The 25,350-nt window shown below is 38.5% G+C and overlaps 3 long non-coding RNA genes across 3 annotated transcripts; 1 reads left to right on the top strand and 2 right to left on the bottom strand.

Moving 5' to 3' along the window:
• The first annotated feature begins 57 nt into the window (after positions 1-57).
• LOC120288141 lies at positions 58-6,653 on the top strand. The gene is made up of 2 exons (XR_005546431.1): positions 58-119; positions 6,109-6,653. It is a non-coding gene; the product is annotated as an uncharacterized LOC120288141 (long non-coding RNA).
• Positions 6,654-17,657: 11,004 nt separating this feature from the next.
• Positions 17,658-18,923, bottom strand: LOC120288102. Its single transcript, XR_005546362.1, has 3 exons — positions 18,704-18,923; positions 18,177-18,394; positions 17,658-18,021 (listed from the first exon to the last, which is right to left on the bottom strand). It is a non-coding gene; the product is annotated as an uncharacterized LOC120288102 (long non-coding RNA).
• A 5-nt stretch (positions 18,924-18,928) lies between these two features.
• LOC120288103 lies at positions 18,929-23,460 on the bottom strand. The gene is made up of 3 exons (XR_005546363.1): positions 22,989-23,460; positions 22,729-22,871; positions 18,929-19,291 (listed from the first exon to the last, which is right to left on the bottom strand). It is a non-coding gene; the product is annotated as an uncharacterized LOC120288103 (long non-coding RNA).
• Between the last annotated feature and the right edge of the window lie 1,890 nt (positions 23,461-25,350).

The following is a 25,350-nucleotide window of genomic DNA, read 5'->3' as shown; positions in this document are numbered from 1 at the left end:
GTTTTGGTTTCTGGTCATGGTCATTCTCTTGCAATCGATGAATCTAGCATGACTGGAGAGAGCAAAATTGTATGGCTTACTGCTGGTTTTTCTGAGTGTTATATCATGCAATTTGACTAGTAAGTCATTTTTTTTTTTTTTTTTTTAAGGTTCATAAAGATTCGAGGCATCATTATCTAAAGTCTGGATGCAAAGTTGCTCATGGTAGTGGTAACGTGCCGGTAAAATTAATTCTTTCGTAGATTCTTTTGTTTAAGTTCTTCTTGGGCGTAATAAGTCACTCCTGTGACGTCTTTGGAGTCTCATGTAGTTGTTAAAGTGCATAATGAATACACAATTATATAAAGTGGATTGGCTTAAGTCCCGTTGCTCCCGTTACTTGCCTCTCGTAAATGTCCCCCATTATGTTCCCTCGTTGTTGACTGCCAATTCTTGAGATGCACAACAAACATATATAAAGTGGATACACAATTATATAAAGTGGATTGGCTTAAGTCCCGTTGCTCCCGTTACTTGCCTCTCGTAAATGTCCCCCATTATGTTCCCTCGTTGTTGACTGCCAATTCTTGAGATGCACAACAAACATATCCATTTTATCTAGATAAAAGCAATACTGGCATGCCCTTCCACTCTATTTGAAGTTGTAACTTACTAATTATCTTGATATGGTGGCGCGAAATTTAGTCCTATTGATTAAATGACGATTTGTGAATTGTCTTTTAAGATGTTCCCATACATTTTTGCATCTCAATGTCCTTTATTATGTTAATGAAAAGATTTAGGACTTATGATATGGAGAGTTCAAAACAATAGAATTTGGCAACCTGTTTAGTTCAACCCCAGTGGGAGTATGGAAATATAGTTAAGCTCCAAGTCAAGTATTAGATGGTCCCTTCAGCTATATTCTCTTGAATATGCTACAGGGTGATATTGAATTGTGCATGGTAGTGGCTTTGGTCAAGTCATATGCAATATTTTTGTCACAAAACTGATTAGAGAACCCGCAGCAAGTAGAAAGAGAGAAAGAAGGAAGAGAGAAGGAGGAGAAAGAGAACGTAAAAGAAAGAAAGAGAGGGCTGTAGTTTTCTGTAATCACAGAAACCCTACACCCATTGTATTTATATTGAATATAAATTGTATATAACAATAATATCCTTATGTAAGTAAAAAAGGAAATAAAACTCTGATAATAAAGGAAACTCAATTAAAGTAACTTAACACTCCCCCTCAAGCTGGAGCATATAGGTCACCCATGCCTAGCTTGGAACAACCAGCAACAAAAGCAGGACGAAATAATGCTTTGGTAAACATATCAACAAATTGATCTCTAGAGGCAACGTAAGGAGTAGCAACCAACTTCTGCTTCACAGCATCACGAACAAAGTGACAGTCAACTTCTATATGCTTAGTTCGCTCTTGAAAACAGGATTCCCAGCAATATAAATGGCTGCTTGATTATCACACATCATGTCAATAGGTTGATTAATAGAAAATCCAAGCTCCTGGAGAAGAGATTTCAACCACAACAATTCAGCCACAGTATGTGCCATAGCACGATATTCAGCCTCTGCACTAGACCTGGCAATGGTAGTTTGTTTCTTACTTCTCCAAGTAACCAAATTACCACCAATAAAAGTGCAATACCCAGATGTAGACCGTCGATCATATGTTGACCCAGCCCAATCAGCATCAGAATAACCAACCAAAGTAGAAGAACCATTAGATTTATAAATGAGTCCCTTACCAGAGAGCTTTTAAGATATCGAAGAATGCGACATACAGCATCCCAATGAACTTTCTTAGGTGACTCCATAAACGACTCACCACGCCAATAGCAAAAGAAATATCGGGACGTGTAACAGTAAGATAAATTAGTTTCCCAACTAGACGCCGATATTGATGCTTGTCTTCAATTTCTTTCCATCATCAACTCCAAACTTTTGATTTGGATCCATAGGAGTATCAACGGCTTGGAAGCTAGTGTACCTGTCTCGAGACAAAAGATCAAGAACATACTTTATTTGAGACAAATTAATACCTTTTTTACTTCGTAAAACTTCAATTCCCAGAAAATATCTAAGAGTTCCCAAGTCCTTAATCTGAAATTGCTGCTGAAGAAAGGACTTAATCTCAAAAATGCCAGTCACATCACTACCAGAGACAATTATATCATCCACATATACCACAAGAATGACTACCCCTGATTCCTTCTTGCGAACAAAAATAGAATGATCAGAATAACATTGGTGGAAACCACATCTGGAAATCACCGAACTGAATTTTTCAAACCATGCTCTTGGAGACTGTTTCAACCCATAAATTGCCTTATGTAGCCGACATACTTTACTACGATTCTCCCGAGCAACATACCCAGGAGGTTGCTCCATATATACTTCTTCAGACAAATCACCATAAAGAAAAGCATTTTTGACATCTAATTGATATAATGGCCAATCGAAATTCACAGCAAGAGAAATAACAACACGAACGAGTTGAGACGTGCCACGGGGAAAAAGTCTCAAAATAATCCACTCCATAAGTTTGAGTAAAACCTTTAGCAACGAGTCGAGCTTTAAGACGCTCGATTGAGCCATCCGGATTGTACTTGATAGTGTACACCCAACGACACTTCACCACATCTTTCCCAAGGGGAAGATCAACCAATGACCACGTTTGGCGAGAGACTAGAGCTTCCATTTCCACATCCATAGCTTTCTTCCACTCAAGGCGAGACAAAGCCTCAGTGGTAGAAGTAGGAATTGTGTGAGTTTGTAATGATAGAGCAAAGTCATGTAATGGAGAAGGAAGATGTGAGAGAGAGACAGATAACGCTCAATAGGGTAAGCCAAAGAGGATTTTTGTGTGCAAGACCGAGTACCTTTGCGAAGGGCAATAGGAAGATCGTCTGGACCAAGAGACAAGGAGGAAGATTGATTGGAGGGCATTGAAGAGCTGGAGACTGGTGGTGCCGTAGACTGCTTTCGCCGCTGATACACCTGCAAGGGAGGAGATACTAGAGACGGACTAACAGAATCTAAGGGGATTTGTTGTGGGATAGGAGGATCAGCTACAATGTCAGTTGAAAACTCTTTACCCTCAGTAGAATAGTATGGTGTGCCCTCGAAAAAAGTAACATCAGCACTAACATATTGAGTATAAGTTGTAGGATCATAACACCGATATCCCTTCTGTGTACGTGAATACCCGAGAAAAATACATTTAGTAGCACGAGGAGATAGTTTATCAGAACCGGAACGTAGGTTATGAACAAAACAGACACACCCAAAGACGCGCGGGGTAAGAGAGAATAACGGCTTGTCAGGAAATGCAACACTGATTGGTGACTGATGATTGAGGACAGTGGAAGGCATACGATTTATGAGGTAACATGCGGTAAGGACAGCATCACTCCAAAATGATTTTGGCACATTCATATGAAATAAGAGTGAACGAGCAACTTCTAGAAGGTGACGGTATTTTCTCTCGGCCACACCATTCTGCTGAGGGGTATAAGTACAACTTGTTTGATGTATAATGCCACGATTAGAACAAAACAAAGAAATTGATTTCTGTGTATATTCTAGAGCATTATCTGTTCGCAAAATTTTCAGAGATGTATTAAACTGATTAGTAACCTTATGATGAAATAATTGAAAAACATGTAAAAATTCAGAGCGGTCATGAAGCATATAGAGCCATGTTAAACGAGAATAATCATCCACAAAAGTAACAAAGTACTTAAAACCATTTCTACTAGCAATACGGGAAGGTCCCCAGATGTCCGAATGAATAAGTTCAAGTAAAGTAGATGCACGAGAATCATTACGATTAGGAAAGGAACTACGATGATGTTTCCCAAGTTCACAAGCCTCACACTCAAGAGTAGAAATTGATTTACACTCGGGAATTATTTGTTGTAACTTAAATAAAGATAAATGCCCTAAACGAGAATGCCATAATAGGGGGTAATAGAACTAGCAGCTAGACCATTGGCGTCGGCGATGGAGACACCATTGAGATAGTAGAGTCCATCACATTCATGCCCTCCACCAATCATCTTCTTTGTCGAAGGTCCTGAAAAATGCAATGAGATGGATAAAATGTAACTGAACAACTAAGAGCTTTAGTTAACGGACTAACAGATAACAAATTTAAAGGAAGTTGGGGAACATGTAAAACAGAGGACAAAGATAAGGAAGATGTAAGTGGAACAGTCCCGATCCAACCACTTGAGTCGATGAACCATTAGCTAAAATAACTTCGGATGAAGGACTAGAATTAGTGTGGGAAGAAAATAGTTCTTGCTTACCCGTCATATGACTAGAAGCCCCCGAGTCAATGACCCAAGAGGCGTTAGGAGACAAAGTAGAGAAAGAGGCCATGTTACCTGTACGTGCAAGAGTAGCAAAGTGGATGAGAAATTGGAAGCCTCTAGTTGTTGGACACGTTTGATGAGTTGTGCAACCATATCATCTCGAGCCGCAGACTCAGAAGAACTACCCCCAGGTGGGAGAGATGGGTTCATGTCACTGTAAGACACATTTCAAGCACTCCCTTCAGACACAGCAGTATTTGCAGTAACTGATCATTGAGCCCACTCAGGCTTGCCATGCTTGGCCCAACAAGTGTCAACAATATGACCGAATTTGCCACGGTGTATACACTGACGGCTATCTCGATAAGAACTTTGTCCATTACGTCCACCACCACGACTACGATTTCCCTCGAAACCACGACCTCTATTGGAAAATCCACCACGACCACGACCACCACTACCAGCCACAAATGCTGAATTGTCTTTAGATGAAGTAGAAGACAGAGGGACAATGCGCTGAATTCGACAAAATGCTTCATTCATAGAAGGAACTCTCTCTCAAAGAAGAAGCGACTCTTCACAGGCTGTAAGTCAGCATTTAAGCCAGATAAAAATTTGGCCACTTGAAATTCAGATCGTTGTGTCTTTAGTCTCTCAAGATCAGTAGTGATGGGCTGATAAAGATTGAGTTCTTCCCACATACCTTTCAAAGCACTATAATATTCTCCAAGAGACTTGTCTCCTGTTTAAAATTAAAAATCTTCTCATATAGTTCATAAACTCTAGACATATTTTTGTCTTGTGAGTAACTCTCCATAAGATCATCCCACACTCCTTTAGCAGTTGTGTGGAACATGACATTAGCAGCGATGGATGGTTCCATGCTATTCCATAACCACACCAGAAGTGTATCATTCTCTCTCATCCAACCATTATAGTCTCTAGAATTTTCATCAGGAGGGTCTGTGGTAAGATAATGAAGTTTCCCTTTGGCATTAATATAAACCTTCACAGCTTGGGCCCATAACAAGTAATTGGAGGATTCATTTAATTTAATAGTGGTAATTTGAACGTTGACACTATCTGTAGAAGCCTTAGTATCACTCATGATGATAATCTCAATATAAGTATATCTACCACTAATCAAGGAGGCTGAAACTTGAGTGCAAGTAACAAAGTAGCAACGCTAATGTATAATCAGATGTAATTGACTCCATCAATTAACCAGAGAAGAAGTAGAGTTACTAGGGGACTCTCAAACCAGCAATATGATTAAGTAATCAGATAGTTAGACCCGCTTTGATACCATGTCACAAAACTGATTAGAGAACCCGCAGCAAGTAGAAAGAGAGAAAGAAGGAAGAGAGAAGGAGGAGAAAGAGAACGTAAAAGAAAGAAAGAGAGGGCTGTAGTTTTCTGTAATCACAGAAACCCTACACCCATTGTATTTATATTGAATATAAATTGTATATAACAATAATATCCTTATGTAAGTAAAAAAGGAAATAAAACTCTGATAATAAAGAAAACTCAATTAAAGTAACTTAACAATTTTCCTCAGGCAGCCTATTTGTTTGATGTAGCTTTAGCTGCACATACTAGTGTTGAAGATATTTCTCGTAATTGCATATTGTGAAGTGTTTACTGAGCTTGAGAAAGTAACTGCTGTTTCTCATATGCATGGACATACGCACATGTCGTTCGCTTAATTAGAGTTCAGATTGCCCACGATATTTTCTTTCTTTTGTGTAACGAGCGTTGGAATTAATACTAAATGGGGATGTTATGGGCAGTATTTCAGAAGACAATGGTGAAGCGACGCCCTTGCAGGTCCTCCTCTAATTTATCTTGAGTTGTATTTTTTTCACGTGTTGATTGGTGAAGTATTTTCTCTGTTTTTTCTCTAAGTTTTGTCTTGGCAAGCATTTAAAGTCTTGAAAGATAAATTGAAAGGATCCAATAAATTGTTTCGGTATTCTGACAATTAGAAAGGTGTCTATTCATAATGAATAGTGAGATTTTGGGATGAATTGAAGTGCATTAGCTATAATGAGGCAGAGGCTGGATTGGAGACGTGGAGATGAAAGCTTGACATGATGGATTACAGCCAAGAAGACGAAGGTTAGCTAAGAAAGCTAAGTTGCCTTGGAGACAAACATTTGTGATGTTTGACAATCGGATTTATGAAAAATGTGCTTGCTTAGAGAAGCTGTTTACAAATAATTCTTATTTTTTCTTTATGGAGAAATGCTTCTGTTATTGCATTGTTTCCGAATGTGGCAAGAGCTGAGTATTGATATGATTTATAAAATGTTTATCCCTATGGTTTGGCGCATAATCTATACTGTTATGGGAAAGATCATCCACTCTTGCAATTAAAAAAGATTATTTTTCTATCCAAATGCTTTATCCGTGGGGAAGATACTGAGGACGCCATTGCTAATGAGTGATTGGGTACTGTGTAGCTGGATCAAGGCTAGTTTTCATGAAATCATTCACCTATCAGATTTATAAAAGGATTATTTGCTATGAGTGCTTGGGTACTGTATGGCAGGATCAAGTTCTGTAATACTTGCTGGTATCTTTTGTAATATCCAGGATTCACCTTTCCCTTTATCATTGTCGAGAGAGTTCTTAATCAGATCTGAGAGCAGTAGAAATGAGATACTTGGCTGGTTTAAGGTTGAACTGAGTGATATCAGCCTTGTTCAAATCCCATATCTCCAATTTGCTGGAGATGGAGGGTGATCAACTAAGATTCTTAAGATTCTTGTTTGGCTATATTGGTTCAGTGCCAATGAATTTATGGATCTTACTTTGGGTTAACTGGGCAAAACTTTTGGTTTAGAATAACATTTTGGTGATAGCTGAAAGGAAGAACAGGTCTGAAAATCAGATTTGTTTGATGGGGGTTATATCCTTTTTACATCTTCAGTTGCACAAAAGGGAGAGAGTAATAGACCTATGGGAAGATTAGAGTGAAATCAGTAAGTTTTATGTGGTTAACTGGCACGCTATCGATGATCATGTGCGGAAAGATGGATTTAAGAAAAGAGATTTCTGCAAATGGTTATGTAACTACCTGGTGAAGAATAAGGTTGTGGAAAGCAGCTAGAGTGGTTGGCTTACTGTGAAAACATATTATCCTCACGGGATAAGTATCTGGCAATGGAGATGAAAGCTGTGGAATGAATTACATTTTCTCAAGTTGGACTTGGCAACGAAGTTAGATTTTAGCATGATATTTGATCCGATGAACTCATTTCCAAATTTGTTCCATTAGAAATTGTGATGCAGCGAGTGAATGACCCATAAACAGATCTTTTGATTGACTGAGGATTCCTTCTATCATATCAATGAGCTCTCTTTCGGCTTTTAGCTCTTCTCAAAAATTGATTGATACTAACCTTGGTCTCTCACAGAATTTATTTTTATTTATTAAAAGACAACCTATTGTTTGATAATAGGGCATTCAATGAGGTACAGCTTTCATCACGAAATATTATTTACATTGTCCCACAAGGAGGTATTACCTGTAATTTCCATGGAAATATTTTGGAGGAAATGCTGGAACCAAGGCTGCTTTCTTCCTTAAATCATCATCTAGGGAAGAAAGTTTATGGAAAGAGGTTAAGTTGTCATTGCGGATTGGTCTATTATATTCTGAAGGCAGGGGAACCAGGTGAGTTTAGGCATTGTCCCACAGATTAACGGGAAACTTAGGAGCAGCACAGAGTCACAGCAATATGTGGAATATATGGCTAGAGAAGAATAGGAGAGGGTTTAAGCGGGAGATCCATCCAGTCAAAGAGCGAGAGGAGATTGATTTTGACTGGGTTCCATATTGGGTCTAATACAACTTTTGTGCTTGTCTATGAGCATGTGCTTATGTGTGTTTTGGCTCAATCATGTCCTTATTTAAGTTACTTGACACTGAATAAGGTTGCCTATTCAAAAAGTGGTATGCTTAATGCTTGTCATGATCCAGCCTTGTGGGAAAAAGGTCGGGTTTAGAGGTACTTAACCACAAGAGCTCACTCACAGTTCTCATCCACAAAGGCGTTATCACCTTGCCTTTCAAGCAAATCATTCACTCAATCATAGTCGCAAGTTCTTCCAAGCTCATATCCCACGTGATAGCGGAGTGGCGGGATTTGCATCCACACGGGCGACACACCTTGAGAGAGGAGGTCGGATGTAGATATTGGATTTTGGGATACCTTTATCATGATAGCCTTCTCATTAGCACACATCCTATGGATGACAGCACTTCATCAATTAGGAACTTTCCACAGGGTATGCTAAATCACGGTGAACCTCGTCGAGGTTGACACCCCACACGACGGGTTTATTAAATGATTTAGTTGTTTAAGACAACCTAAAAAATAAGATGGGAGTTGCCACTAGCCTTGTTTTCGAGGGTTGGCTAAAAACCCAATCGAGGATCGGTCATTATCCCTTAATTTATACGCAACTAGATATCTAGATTGGAGGACTTGGATTACACTAAAATTTATATTTGCGCCCTTTCGGTACCTAATGGTTTGTTGTGTTTCCTAAGGTGTCGATGCATTTCTTTTTACATTTTCAAGATTGTTGAACCTAAACTAAGTGATCATGCACATTTTCATGCAATTCTATTTCTAAGAAAGATAAAAGAAATCACACAATTGAATTTTAAATGCGAGATGATAAGTAGACAATCAAGTAAGCAATATACAAAAGTGATAATTCTAACATGCAATACTAATTGGCAAACGAAAATAAGTGCAAGAAAGGAAACTCGCATCTTGTTAGGTGTTTGTACAAATGAAGAACCCCAAACATATATTGGGGACAAATAGTACAAAAATATGATTGGAATGGACATCGACCTTCGCCATCTTCATGTCTTGATGATCTTCAATCTCCAAGGATGTAATCTAGTCCTAACCTAAATCCAAGTTAGGTACATACAACAGAAAGAAACACTCATACACAACAAAACCGTCAAAAGTATAGGAACAATCAATGACAATCGAGAATATAATGTCATACACAAAAAATGAACAAATAAGGCCTCGGGGTCGGTCTTTGCAATTCACGCGTAGATCCCTCTAGACACCTATCCAAGTCATTTTATGTCTTATAGCCATTATTGACCATTTATGTCCTCGCATGGCCAACAATGCTTATAAGTCCCTAAAAGGATGTTCTAGGTGAATCTCAAGATCTACCCACAATATCAAACATCACACCTAACATACATCTAGAATCCACGGGCATTGGCATAAATTAAACACACAATAGGCCTTGAAGCCTTATTTCTCAAACAATCGACCAATTGAGTGAACCGTCAATGGGTACACGCCAATCACAAATACATGACATGGTTTTATGCATGAGCGGTCCATGTGATGCTTCAAAGATGAGTTTTTAAACCATCAATAATGAAAAGTGAGGTTTGGATAAGGAATGCATTTGATTGCCAATTCTAGATTAGGGCTCGCATATCATATACTCATAGACATCGCAAGCATTTTAAATATGATTCAAACCACGACAACCATAATGCCGAATCGAAAGTTCAAAAGATTTGAAGACATTTATATAAAGGAATATCTTGGCTATGGAATACACTTAATTGCCAAAGCTAGTTTGAGGCTTGCATATCATGCACTCACATATATTGCGAGCATTTTAAATACAGTCAAAATCACGACCTTTCCAAAGTAAACTCAAGTTTTTGAAAGACTCTAAACATTTGGTATTGGAAAGATTGCATATACTAAAGACATTTCAATGTGCAAAAATGGGCATTTCCAATCAATATTGAGAAAAAGGTGATCGAAAGATCAATTTATTTATTAAAAACCTTTTGACAATGAAAATCACATACTTTGAAACAAATTCATGGAGGCAATAATCCTAATTCCATACACAAGCTATCCTAAAAAGCCTAAATAAGCATTCACAATAAAGGCCTACAATAGAACATTTCATACAAAGTAGGTCAAATCAGCAAAATTGAAAAATACCCATTGATGATTTACTTTTGAGAAAATCACATAGCATGTGTAAACAACTTTTGTGAAGAAAGTTTCCTTAGAAAAGCTAAGCATGAATTTACAAAAATCCAACAAGGCACATCATCGCATTAGGAAATTGACAAAACAGCAGGACATTTAACCATTGCAACTGAGATTTGCCTAATCATCGAAGTCTAAAAATCATGAAATTTCATTACAATGAAGATAAAAGGGTGAAAATCAAGCTCCATTAAGGGTCTAACTCAAGATCCTTAATGAAAAATTCATACAAAAATAGAAAAACCTGCCTAAACTCATAGAACAAAATTCTAGTATAGTTTAGAAAAAATGGAAAATAAGTCTAACAACAAGCAAATTGTGCGAAATTAGTGAACTTGAAAGATTTAAGCATGCTCTATGACTGCCTAGAAGGGTCCGATTCAATCGAGGTCAATTCAGTGCTCAAAAGTTGAGGTTTATGAAGATGTGTGCATTAGTCATTAACAAACCAGAACATAATATGTATTAATGAGTTCTAAAATCACTTATACAATGTGTGAATCGGCATGAAATTCGCATACAACAAAGAATTAGATGCGAGAAATTATTCAAGTAAACATTTAACCCTAAGTCAGCATGCGAATGCATCATACAAATCATTGACATTGCAAAATAACTTAGAACTAAAATGACGTGCTTAACAATTTTCAAGTGTAACTAGCCTAATTGTGACATGACGTTCACATATTAAATGATACTCAATCATGACGTACCACATATAAATATGAACTTTGTAATGTATATTTCAAAAGTTGAGAAAGCCTTAATGCAAGATTTGGTCTTTAAGAGACACTGGCACATGTGTTTAAATATACTCGTGATAAGCCTATGATTTCACGTCAATATCACATAACACGCTTGATTTTGCTTACCTAACAACATGCAAAAATCTAACAAAAAATCCTACATGTAGACATACAACGATGAACATTTATTGTTAGATATCAAAACCTAATTGAGATCACACAAATCTTGATGAAAATGGCAAAATAAATACGTAACATGAAATATCCTAATTGCAGTAGTACCCTAGCATGTTTGAACATGTAAATGACATACCAATTGACAAGCGAATTATACAAATCATACATCATTGGAATGGATATGACATGTATTTCAAGTTTCATGAACATTTCTCTCCAATCATTGAACCTGCTCGACGGATGAATTTTGGGTTGCTCTTTCAGCTGCACGAATTTGACTAAGTTTCCTCCATGATTTTTTTTTTTTTTTTAGGTTTTCTCCACAATATACTAAATTTTTTAATTTTTCGAGCTCGTTTGATAAGATAATGACATTGGTTTCAAAAGTTGCTTAAAATCATTTTCACCTTGGAATGGGAGAGCCACACGCCCAAAACTTGGAATGGAAGGGCATGCACGCCCAACTTGAGGAGGAAGCTATTCTAGAGTCTTCTTGGCTTGAATATAAAAATGCATTAAATACTTTTGGATCTTAGTATGTTAAAGAGGAGAAACTTGGAGAGCAAGTTAGGTAATGTGAACACATCTAAGCCTAACAATTGCACGAAATCTAGGCAATTAATGAGAGAGGTGAGCCATCTAGCTTAGGTGTCCCCTAAAGAATAGGCCATAAAGACACCTAACCTAAAACTTGAAGAGCAAGTATCCATTTCATCATTACAAGACTTGGGTGGCCCAATAAGAGAAGGAACAAGTGTGGCCCTAGGGAGTAGGCTTGCCACATCTTCCTCCTTAGCCTTGCTGTTTTATCCCTTAAGCTTGCCACCCAAAGAAATCCTATTGGTCAATTTGGAAGGGTAATGATGAGAGGTTTTCCTATAAATAGAGTCATTTCTCCCATCTCTTCTCCCTCACTTGCTCTCTTTTTCTCTCACGCCCTCTTGCCATTGCCCTTTCTCCCTCTCATAACCTTGTTTGCCCACTACCTTACTGGATGACCCCCTCTTAGTAAAATTGCCTAGGGATAAGTGCATTAGAAGTTCTAAAACTTATCATGAAAATGCAATTGAATCCTAAAATTTTCAAAAAGTGCAATTAAATCCTAAAACTTATCATGAAAGTTCAATAAAGTCCTAAAACTTTCAAAAGGTCCAATAAAGTTCTAAAACTTGTCTTGAAAGTGCAATTGAGTCCTAAAACTTTCAAAAAGTGCAATAAATGGAAGGACTTAGATTGAACCATTTTGATAAGTTTTAGGAATTGATTGCACTTTTTGAAAGTTTTAGGACTTAATTGCACTTTTTGAAAGTTTAAAGACTTAATTGCATTTTCATGACAAATTTTAGGACTTCCAATGCACTTATCCCAATTGCCTATAGTTCATCAAGGTTCATTAAAAGTAAGTAGAATCTCTAACTCTTGACTAGGGTGATAGCCTACATTGTTGAATTTAGTGGTGTGCTCACCCGTGTAAACCGTGTGTATTTTGTAATGTTCTTTTGTATTGTTTACTCATGTTTGCATGATTGAATATGTTCATACTCCGAGATGAGGTCAAGGTTCACTCGAGTTGGAATTGACGTCAAGTCATGATGGCCTAAGCCGCGAGGCCTTAGATTGGCATTGAAGCGTGCTGGTTCTATATCTTGATGCAAATATTGGCCTAGGCATGCAGCTCAAGCCACAAAGAATCGGGCCTGGCATATCATATAGTATGATGTTAAGATCCATGGCACACTCACTCGAATGAGCACGCATTTGGGCCATGTGCGAGTGGACTAAGAAGAAATGTAAGAACCGGCTTGTGTGATGTACTTTTATGATGCACTTAAAGTGGAAAAAGAGTCCATCACCACATAGCGTTGGTGGCGATGCCTCGTTTATTGAACGAGATGCCCTGGTTGAGCCCAAATGCCTTGGGTAAGCTAGTCCCGGGATGCCTTAATTGAGCCAGAATACTAGGGTTGAGCTCGGATGCCCTAGTTGAGTCGGGACGCCTTGGTTGAGCCAAGAAGCCCAACAAGAAGCTAGAAGCCTCGATCAAGCCAAGACGACAGTAAATGAATTTGCATGAGTGCCGGTTATGAATAAGTATGATAGGTTGACATGTTTTTTTATAAGCCAGATGTAAGTATGCATTGAAGCATCATGTGATGGATATTTGCATGTAGTCAAGGATAACAATAAGTTTGTTATTGATCTGTTATCGACATTGGATTGCGAGTGTTGTACTTGCTAGATTTTGATGATGAGATGTCCTTCTGGTAAAAAATTAGGCGTTTTATTTACTGAGTCCATGACTCACCTTGTTGTTTTTCAAAATTGTAGGCATGGAGGAGTTACAGTCTTGCTAAAGAAGCTAAGGTTTACCCCGGCCTTTTGAGCATAGAACATGTAGTGGTTGTAATTATAATGGCCCATCATAGAAGAGCTTGTAAATGTAATTGATGTAATTGTTTGCATGTAAATGATTGTTTTCCTAGCTGCTTGTTGTTGTCTGAGTGTTGTATGTATGCTTCCATATATGTTCAATGAAAAGATAAAAAGAAATTACATGGCGATGCACCTGGGACGTTGCGAAAATAACCCTTGTAGCTCGAGACCCTAAGGATAGAGTTGGGGTCATTACAAAATAAGCTTATCTGGTGCCTCTTTTTAAGCCAAACAGTAACCTAAGTACTGTTGCACGAAAATCGTAGTTTGGCACAAATCAAATTTAATCGGCAAGTTTAAACTTTGATCGATAGAGTTTCAAGGTGAATAACTCTAATTGACAACACTCGAAAGGACAAAAATAAGCCTTTGCTTTATAACATCTTAATTTACTTTATTAGAAACAATTACAAGACGTGCCTTTTATAGACTTTATATAAAACTCTTAAACTAAATGACTTATAATTGTAGCTAGTGTTCCTTCAAACCACGTCAAAGCATTTTTTTAAGAATGAAAATTTCTCACATGGGCATCACATGAATAAAGACTAGGTTCAAATCAATTAAAACATGAAATTTCAATTTGTTTTGCAACATTCGAGGGGTTTTAAAGTATAGTAAAATACTTTTTATTTGCTAAGAATTTTTGTACATGAATTTCAAACAATAAGAATTAAAACTTGCAAAGACAAATAGTTTCAATTCATCATGCAAATCATTTTAAAAAATCCTAGAATAGAATTGCAATAAAGAATCACAACAGTAAACATCAAACAGGGTAATCAAAATCGCAGCAATTGGGATAGGACTCATGGATAACTGGCCCTACAAAAAATTACAGGACATCAAGCATACAATAAAAAACAACTTTCATGAAGGGAGTTTCCTAAGATAAGCTAGTATGAATTTATAAAAATCCAAGAACACAAGATAATGCATTAGAAACAGAACAAGGCAACAAGACATCATGACACATCAACAACAATTTGTCCAAATAAATGATGTCTAAAAAATCTGAAATTTCACCACAACATATTCATGAGGAAGACAAGAAAATTCCATTGAGGACTTGACCTTAAAATTCTTACCAAAAAATTCATACAAAAATGATAGGAGGTCTGACTCAATAAGGATAGAACAAGCATTCCGAATTTCAATCATAGCAGATTTTAGAGCGAACTTTGCAAAAATGGAAAATGGGTCAAACAATATGCCAATGAGACAAAATTGGCATCCTTAGAAAGCTTAAGACGTCCCTAAGACCTTCTAAGAGACATCAAGTTTAATTGAGATCAAATTTATGCTCAATTGATAACAATTGCAAAAGTGTGCAAATTAGTCATAGGCATGGCAGAGTATAATGCATGACAATAGGCTCACTAAGCTACCTAAATTATGCGTGAAAATTATGACATTCAAACATGACATAGGGACTGACCAAAAAAAAATGACATAGGGCTAAATGCGATGAACAAATATGATGAAAACATCTAACCTTAGATGGATGCACAAAAAATCACACAAGTTTATTAATGTCAATAGGTGACTTATCATTAAGAAGCACCGATGACAGAATGCATAACGATTTCAACAGTGACATGTCAACTTGGTAAATGATTTTCACACAACGAATGATCTTCAAATGATGCATTTCATACATCATTTCGAAACTTATGATGTGCTCTAAGTAGTCTAGAAGGCATCATATGCCAATTTTTCTCTTAAGGAGTTCAATAGAAAACATTTTCACAGGAACACAATCAATCGCAATTGCAATAAGGATTGCACAAAACATGGACGATTTTCAATCATTTAACAATATGGTAAAAATCTACGAAAATTCCTATGTGTAGAATGCAATGTCATGATCATTTTAAATTAAGACATCAAAAACAGAGCAAAACATTCAATGTCTCAAATTGCAGCAATCCAAGCATGACTTTGTGTAAGCAATTGAATTAGCAAATGATAACCGTTTGGCACAATCTATACCTTGTTAGAAAGCTTATGACATGTTCTACGAGTTTCATGAGGATATAAATCTAATTAAGCATGTTTACTACCTAATTTTAAAGCAAACACACATCGGACTCAAATAGGGCAAATCATTATGAGGATGATTTTTTTAAGATTTGCCTAATCAAATCTGTTCCAAAAAAATCTAGAAAAAATATGTGTCATGACCAAAGCAATTTCGTGCAACTTTCATGAGAAATCCTCTTCAAAATCAAAACACGAAAATCGGTGAAAAATTAACAAACATTGCAGACCATAAATCAACAGAACAAGCAAATTAACAAACATTGCAGACCATAAAATCAACAGAACAAGCAAATAACAGATTCTAAACTCAACTTTGGACAGACAAAATCATATCAAACGAAGCTGGATCGGAGCATTCTACGGCTCATTGGAAAGATATTCAAACTGTCTTCAAATATTGTAAAGAAATTGAGCACAAAAAAGTACAATGACCAGGTCGTTCCAAGGCAAACATCCAAACAGTCCAATTAGGGATCCGAAATTGCAGAACCACATCATTCAAGCAATCAACCATCATGAACCATAATCAATCATCCATATCCATTCTAGATCATCCTAAACATCCTATAATATGATACTTATCATCAAACAAACTCTAGGTGTGAACTCTAGCCCCGATCTGCTCATGAGATTTCACTTCATTGAGCTCAGGATAAGGCGCTTACCTTTGCCTGATTTTTGACAAACAAAATGAACTTGATCAAGCTATGATCAAGGCACCACAATGGACTACAAATGTCGAAGATCGTCGGATAGAGGCCAAGGATCACCAAAGGGATCGGATCGGTGCCAGAACACCATGAATTGACCGCTGGACCACCGATCGAGCGTTGATGGAACACGAACTAGAGAATCAGCGACGATGAGAGGGTCCAGTCACCGTTTGGCTAAGCTCCAACCACTTGAAAGTCAGGAATGGACCAATGATGACTATCGCAAACACATTACGACCAAGGAAGGATGACTTCCAACTTGTTGCCAGAGGCAGCAACAAAGCTAGCAGTTCAAATCACCGACACCTACAACGATGATTGATCCGATCAATGGATTGGGCTGATCAAGGAGTTCCGACAGTCGTTGGGGCTCCAAGTAGCTATAGCGGGAGAAAAGGGGAACCAACAGAGCTAATGGACTGTGGTGCTCGATCGACGAGAGCTCCGACAAGCAGCGGGCAACGCAGCAAAAGGCGAGCGAGCGAGAAAAGAGAGAGAGAGAAAGCAAGAGAGAGTGAAAGAGCTTTCAGAAATTTCTAGATCTGGAAAAATGTAAATGAGACCCCCCACCTAAGTTTTAGAGAGAAAATGTCTTATGCACTATGCCTCAAAATTAAATCTTATCGGTTTGATCCGACGGTCAAAACTTGATCGAAGAGCCTAATTAATTCTATTAAGTGCTAATCAAGATTAAAATGTGTCACATGATCATCCAGATGGTGTCGATGTGTCGAAAGGGGAGTTTAAATCGAATTTGCAATTAGGGCTTAATTAAGGGTAATTTTGTAATTTCACAAAATTGGGGGCATTTTCACGAAATATGGAAAATTGAAGGGCATGAGAATGAAACACACACAACGGAAAGCTCATGGGTGGTGGCCGACCACCAAGAGTCGATTGGCAGAGGGCTAAATCGACCTCCTCCGCCGATGGCTGGTTGAGCTAGTTAAATCGATTTGGTTATTCCTCAGTTGGCTTGGTCCTTAGGGTTCTAAATTCTACGCAAGAGCTAAATTGAAAGGAAATCTTGTCCAATTTGGAAAAAAAAAATGATCCAATTTAAAGAGAAACAATCCAATTTTGATGAAATTAGGTTAATAAAACCATATAAACGTGAGTCAAACAGCTCAAGCCCAAAGTCCCTAGACTGACTTTCTTTTCAACCACTTTTCTCTCTAAATGTAGAGCTGACTTTCTACCACAATGGTTGCTTCCAAACCCTAATCACCTTTTTTCTCCTTTCTGTTCCTTTCTTATCTTCGTCGGACCCCACCCTCCCTTCTTTTCGCTGTTTTATCTCGCTTCCTTTCATCGATTACTGAGGTAATAGTAATCGCTCTCGATGATGGGCATTCTCGGCAAAGTTTTCGATTCTACAATTCAGTAAGTAAGTAGGTAGTGATTTCAGCTGTGCTTCACTCAGTACAACCGGCAGATGTTCTTCAGGCTGTCAATTTCCCATGGGTCTACTGCCGCCTGCCTACTAGGTCTTCAATTGATGGCTGCATGTCCGCGAGGTTAGTCATCTGCAGTTGAAGTGTAGCAAATTTATATATTGGTGACCAGGGTTTACAGGATATTGCATTGTGGGTCCCAATATGGTTCAAGTATTGTCAATTCGGATACGATTTTCGTAAACAGGAAGCTATATGGCCAATTATATGGAGCTGGCGGCATTTACCTTATAATTGATAGGAGATTATTCTGGATTGTGTTGAGTTCAAGGCTGTCCATCTGGTATCGCAACTGTCTGCCCTTTTCCCTGTCTATCTTCCGCTGTGGACTTTCTCATGGCATCGGCAAGTCATGCTGATTCATCGCGACTGTCGGCTTTGTGTAATAGGTTAGGCCGCCTTACTACGGAGCAGCAAATCGATGACTGGGATGATGTACTTCCACCTGAAAAGATAGATGAGTGCCGATTAACCATGACAGGATATATTCTCTCCAACCCGTCAATAAATCTGTCAGCCTTACAAAGCACTCTTAAGCGTGTCTGGCGCATTGAACAAGTTGACATAACGTAGAGAGAGGCAGAAATCTACGCAGTTAAGTTTCAGTCTCAAGCAGATCGACAGAAAGTGCTCGATGGGGGACCTTGGTTGTTTTCAGGTCATCTTGTCTTGCTCAAAACATGGACCCCAAACACCCCCTTTCATTGCTATGACTTCTCCACGTGCGCTTTATGGGTTCAAGTATTTGGTTTACCTTTGGAATAGAGTACTGAAGCGATGATTAGCAAGGCGGTGCAACACTTGGGTCGGGTGTTGGAAGTCAGGTTTGATTCAAGGGAAGGGACTTCATCCAGATCAGTTCGAGCTCAAGTGGAAATGCCGCTGCAAGAACCTCTCAAAACAGGAAAACTCATCAGAATAGAGGGGAAGCTTCTTTGGCTCGACTTTCGCTATGAAAGACTATCGCATTTTTGCTATTGGTGCGGCAAACTGGGTCATTACGTGACATACTGTAAGGACATACCTTTTGATGAGGCCAAGTTAGATGGTCGAGGCAAAATGGCCTATGGCCAATGGCTTCGGGCGGAGGTTCAAGAGCGTAGCCCATATTGGCACACCTTTTATGCTGCGCAAGACAACCCAAAAGAACTGGATGAAGTCGTCCTTGAAACTCCACCAGTTCAGATACCGAACGCCCCATTACTACCCCCACCAGTAAATGTGACTTTAGAGCATCTGGCTTGTGGCGATGTTACCACTCGGACCCATGACTTACCTATGGAGTAGCAGCCCCTTCAGCAATCCAGTGAGCAAGGAATTCCCCTTCATACCGCCTTGTTACCTGCAGATACAAAGTTAAAAGGTATTCAGACTTCCACTATGGAAGTGTCGATACACCACAAGCTGAAGAAAACGAGAACAACACCAAAGTTGGGGGTGGCCAAAAAATTGAAGAGGTACAACCCCTATGAGTCAAGACATCTGTTGCTTGGGGACCATGAAGAGGCTACTCTTAAGGAAACACCTGTCCTGATGGCTGAGGAAGCAGGAGCATGGGCTATGGTGGCTGGCCCTAAACAGCCACCCACCCACAAATGAAGATAATTACTTGAAACTGTTAGGGCTTGGGCAATGCCCTGACAGTTCAAGCTCTAAAGGCCATGACAGCCAAAGAAAAGCCCGATGTAGTCTTTTTAATGGAAACGAAAAACCCTGAAGTCAAGCTTCAACGAATTCAAAGTACCCTACACTTTCAGCATTCATATATTCTCAACCCAGATGGGTTGGCTGGAGGATTATCGGTGTTGTGGAATGATCAGGTATCTATAGAAGTGGCTCGTTCTTCACAGCATATGCTTGATATGACTTGTAGGATAATACAGGAAGACATAACTTTTCGCCTAATATGTATTCATGCTCCTTCTAACTATCACCATCGACAGGTCTTTTGGGATGAACTTAGGATGATTAGCCGTATGAATCATTTCCCTTGGATATGTGCTGGAGATTTTAACGATTTTCTCTATCCTTGAAGAAGTTTGGCAAATAACCTGCGGACTTATTATCTAGGATGCTATCTTTTTGTGCTGTCCTGAATGAGTGTGAGCTTATGGAACTAGGGAGTAAAGGGTGTAAATTCACCTAGACGAATAATAGAGAAGGTGAAGAGCTTGTGAAAGAAAGACTAGATTGAGTAATGTGTTCAATGGATTGGCGCCTCGTGTTTCCAAAAGTAGAGCTTTTTGCGCTACCTGCTGTAGGTTCCGATCACAGCCCTTTGATCATACAGACTCCAGCCACTTATAAATGACACAATAAGCCTTTTCATTTTGAAGCCCACTGGAATGACGAAGCTGAATGTCGTGAGATTATATCAAAGGTTTGGAATTCACATTTTGCAGCTCATCTGGTTTTCATTGCAAAGGTACAGAAAGTCATCACAGCTCTCTCTAAGTGGAGTCGTAAGAAATTTTCCAATGGACATGCCAGGGTGATGGCCTTAAAACAACAATTACAAGACTTGACCAACCAGCAAAACTTTACTAATTATAGAGAGGCAGCATCGACTATCAGAGAGGAAATTAAAAAGACTTGGCAAATGGAAGAGCAATATTGGGCAATGAGATCAAGAATACAATGGTTGCAATGGGGGGATAAGAATACGCAGTTCTTTCATGCGTCCACCATCTAGAGAAGAAATAGAAATCGCATTACTATGTTGCAAGATGCAAATAAGAATTGGATTCGGGACCCAGAAGCGATACAAAGTATGACTATTGCTTATTTTTCTGAATTATATAAATCTGGAGGGTATCGAAATTATGGCTCTATCCTTGACCAATGTCAGCAAATTGTATCTTCTAAAATGAATGATCAGTTGATCGCCATGACAATCATTGAGGAGGTAAAACGAGCCACCTTTCAGTTGGGGACTACCAAGGCGCCTGGCCCGGATGGATTAAATGGATTTTTTTACCAAAAACACTAGGACATTATTAAGGATGATCTTGTGCTCCTAGTGCAGCATTTCTTTCTCTCAGCTTAGATGCCTTCCAAGCTCAATCAAACTTTTATTGCCTTGATCCCTAAGACGCCTCATCCAGAGCAACTGGAGCAATATCGCCCAATAAGCCTATGCAATTTTGCCTACAAAGTCATCTCTAAGGTACTAGCTAACCATCTTAGACTTTGCTTGAATTCTTTAATATCCAAGGAACAGTTAGCCTTTGTTAGTGGACGACAGATTCAAGACAATATTTTAATTGTTCAAGAGGTTCTTCACCTGTTCAAGACTAGGCAGAGAACTAAGAAATTCAATGCAATCCTAAAGATAGACATGCAAAAGGCATATGACAGAGTTGAGTGGGACTTTCTTCATGATTATCTTTTGAAATTGGGATTTCATCCTATCTGGGTTCAATGGATCATGCAATGTGTGGCGACAACAACTTTTAGTGTGAAATTTAATGGCGAACCCTTGCCAAACTTTATTCCTTCTCGAGGCCTCCGACAGGGTGATCCTTTATCTCCATATCTATTTATTTTGATGGCAAATGTCCTATCAACTTTAATCAATCAAGTAGTTAGTGTGGGACATCTTAAAGGCATAAAGTTCAATAGGTGGTGTCCCAACCTTTCCCATCTATTTTTCGCAGATGATGCAATCTTTTTCCTTGACGGGACAATAACAGAATGTCAGAATCTTGCAACAATAATAAATCAATATTGTTTGGCCACTGGTCATATAGTGAATCGAAACGAGTTTGGTATTATTTTTAGCAAACATTGTCCGTCTCGCTTACAAGAAAATATGTCAGGGGAGCTTCGATTGCCTGTGTTGCAAAGTTATGGTAAGTATTTGGGAATACCTTCTGAATGGGGCCGTTCAAAGAAGGAGATGTTTTCTTGGCTACAGGCAAGAGTCCATGCTAAGACGGAAGGATGGAAAAGTAAGCTAACATCCAAGGGTGGGAAGGAAGTTCTAATAAAATCTGTTGTACAAGCTTTGCCACACTATGCTATGTCTATTTTTAAGATCCCTCTGTTAATCTATAAATCAATAGAGAAAAGTATTGCAAGATTCTAGTGGAGAAATGATTAGAATAAGGCAGGTATTCATTGGCGAAGTTGGGATGTATTGAAAGAAAGCAAAGATACTAGTGGGTTGGGCTTCCACGACCTTATAGCTTTTAACAAAGCTATGCTTGGAAAGCAGGCTTGGTGCTTATTGCAACAGCTTAAGACTCTATGGTGTCAACTATTTAAAGGGTTGTATTTTCCTACCAAAGACTTCCTCTTGGCGACACCGGGTCCTTGTCCCTCCTGGGGATGGAAGAGCCTATTGTCAGGTAGAGATGCTATCTCTCCCCAATTATGTTGGTATATTGGTAATGGTCAAAACATTCGCATAAGAGGTGATCGCTGGCTACCGATGGGAATTCTCTATGGCCCCAAGACTCTCGAGGAACCAATGCTGGTGACGGATTTTATTGATCCGATACACCATGATTGGAACCAGACTCTGCTCCTTGGTCTATTCAGAGAAGAAATTACCGAACAAGCTCTCAAAATTCCAATCAGACCTCTAGTCTCCATAGATAAATTGATATGGACAGCTACAAAAGATGGTGCCTATACAATAAAGAGCGGATACTACAAAATTCTCCATACCGCAGATCATTCCACTGGTAACGGCACATCTACATCCTATCAAACACCTAAATCTCTTTGCCGAAGAGTATGGAAATTGAAAACTGCACCAAAAGTCAGGATGTTTACCTGGGCGGTTTGTTAGAACGCAATTACTACTAAAGCCAACTTCTATCGTAGACACATTGTTGAGGACCCCTGCTGCAGGCTCTGTCATCAGCAAGCTCCTGAAACCACCGAGCACCTTTTCCTCCACTGTTCGTGGACTCGAGCTGTTTGGACAAATCCGGAGATCAATGTTTTCTTTTCCCCTCAATCCGTCCATCGTATGGATCACTGGTTATCAGAAAGAACAGCCACAGAAAGCGCAACCACATCAAAAACCATACCTGGAATTGAACTAATTGCCAATACCCTGTGGCAAATTTGGAGGATGCGCAACAACTTCGTCTTCCGTGATCAAGAACCAGACCCAAATCTCGTAGTGGAATTGACGATTGCTCAGACCAGAGCTTCTGTTGTTCCCAAGGTTACATCTTCGAGATCCAGACGGCAGATCTTCAATCCTGATCATTTGTGGCAACCTCCCGATCTAGCAGTTCTTAAGTATAATATTGATGGGGCATATCATCCGGGGAGCACAAAGGGATCAATGGCGTGTGTCTGCAGAGATCATCAAGGCAGGATCACTGATTTGTATTCTAGATCTTTTCGATCTCATTCGGCTTTGGAAACGGAGTTTAAAGCACTCGCCTATACCCTTGATCACTTTCTGAGTCGACATCTACAAGATCATAAGATCGTGCTTGAAATGGACTGCCTCATTCTCATTGAAGTCGTGCGGAATGATGGATCAACGCCATGGGAGCTTCGCTCGCTGCAAGGGGAGGCTATCTTTTTTATTTCATGGTTTTCTAACCTAATGCTGAATCACTGTAGGAGAGAAGCGAATAGGGTCGCTGACTGGGCCGCGAAGGCCCACTGCACTGCCTTCTCGGCCCAAAACCGGTTGTTTAATCCCCCTGCTATTTTGCTTGATCTCTTGGTTGCGGATGCTGTAGCTTCAGGGTGTAACTTACCGGTTATATAAATATGAAAGTTTATTTCGACCAAAAAAAAAAAACCATATAAACGCAATCTGGTTATATTTTATTGGCCTAATTACCTAATTAACATGACAAATATTGGCACACCTCATGGGTCAACTTAATGGTGTGACTTAAAATTGAATTGAGGTTTAATAGTGAAATCGAACCTTAATTCTCGAATTTAAACCTTAATCTCAAACGAGTCAACTTGAATTTCTTCAATTGAAGTTCATTAGCTTAGTTTTCTTGTGTTCAAGAAGGCTAAATTCCTCAAATTGAAAAGTTCCTAAATGAATTTCCCAAAATTGACCCTAGATTTGAACTTATCTCACAAAAATGAGTGAAATGGAAGTACCCATTCGCAAATAATGAAGAATTGATTTGGACTCTCAAATTATGACTAAAAATGACAATTTAAATTTCGACCCAACCATTCTCGAAATTGATTGAATGAGTGAATGTGTAATGATCCTTAGATCAAATGTTGTACAAGGAACTAAGCTTAATTATGATTAGAACGATGTCATTTTATTTTTTGTAAATTTTGAACCCAAAATCGAAATATTTGGAAAACAATGATCTTAATCGATTTTTGCAAAATTTTCAATGATAAAGTCAAATTGAGGCAAAAACAAGATGATTCATGGATTTTTTAAAATTTTCCACTTTTTTTGTCAATGATTTGACCAAAAGTCAATCATTTAATTGATTTTTCATAAAAGATTAATTTTTGGGTCAAATCTTTGAAATTTTCAAAAATTAAATTAGCTAAGGTGAAATTAACGCCGTTTAGAATCTTTTTATGCAAAAAGCCAACTTTTAACCCGGGGTTGACTTTTGATCAAAAGGTTAATTAAAAAGTTAACTAAAAAGTCAACCATTTGACCTTTTGGATTTTTTTGGAAATGAGTGGGAATTGTTTAACAATGATAGAAAAAAAGAAAGAAACAAAAAAATGACACCTTTTGTTCGAGAAATGGACTCTATCATGATCGAAAACCTTAATTTTGAGTTTTCTACATTTATCGACATGTTGGTTAAAGATCAAGTGTCAATAGTCTTATATAAGCATGAGTCACATCGAACATCACAAGGCATATAGAGGACAAGTCCCTCTAATGATGTTACAAGCAACAGATACGAAAGCACATAGTACAAAAGATGCTTAAAGCATTACGAATAAAGCACATTGTATGCCAAGCCTACTAAAGCAAATGGTAAAGTACAAAGCACACAAAGCGCTCCACACCTAGTACACTAGCAAAGCACACTACCCTATCTTATTGCTAAATCCACCTTCAGTGTTGTCTACTGAGCTATCAAAGCTATATGAGCTGTCTTTGCATTTTTCTTTGCAAAAGGCACGAAAAAGGTTGTCAATCTCTCATTGTGACAAAAGCTTATCAGTAACAGGGTCGTCAAGGATTCTTGATGAAGATTGACCATCTACTCTTCTTTTCTCAAATGGAAAGGACTAGTTAGTTTAAGGTTGTGGCTAGTGGGATCAATTTTCGAAAGTGGGAGAAGCCAATTGTAAATCAATGGAGATGGATTCAGATGAGTATGGGTCTTCGGCTAATGGCCTATCATATGCAGATTCTTAGCTAATAAACCCATAGTTGATCAATTAAGCTTTCAAAGGCAACATTACCTAGAATGAGTC

The sequence above is a fragment of the Eucalyptus grandis genome, chromosome 9, assembly GCF_016545825.1.
Source record: "Eucalyptus grandis isolate ANBG69807.140 chromosome 9, ASM1654582v1, whole genome shotgun sequence".
NCBI lineage: Eukaryota > Viridiplantae > Streptophyta > Magnoliopsida > Myrtales > Myrtaceae > Eucalyptus > Eucalyptus grandis.
This window is presented reverse-complemented; position numbering and strand designations above follow the sequence as displayed.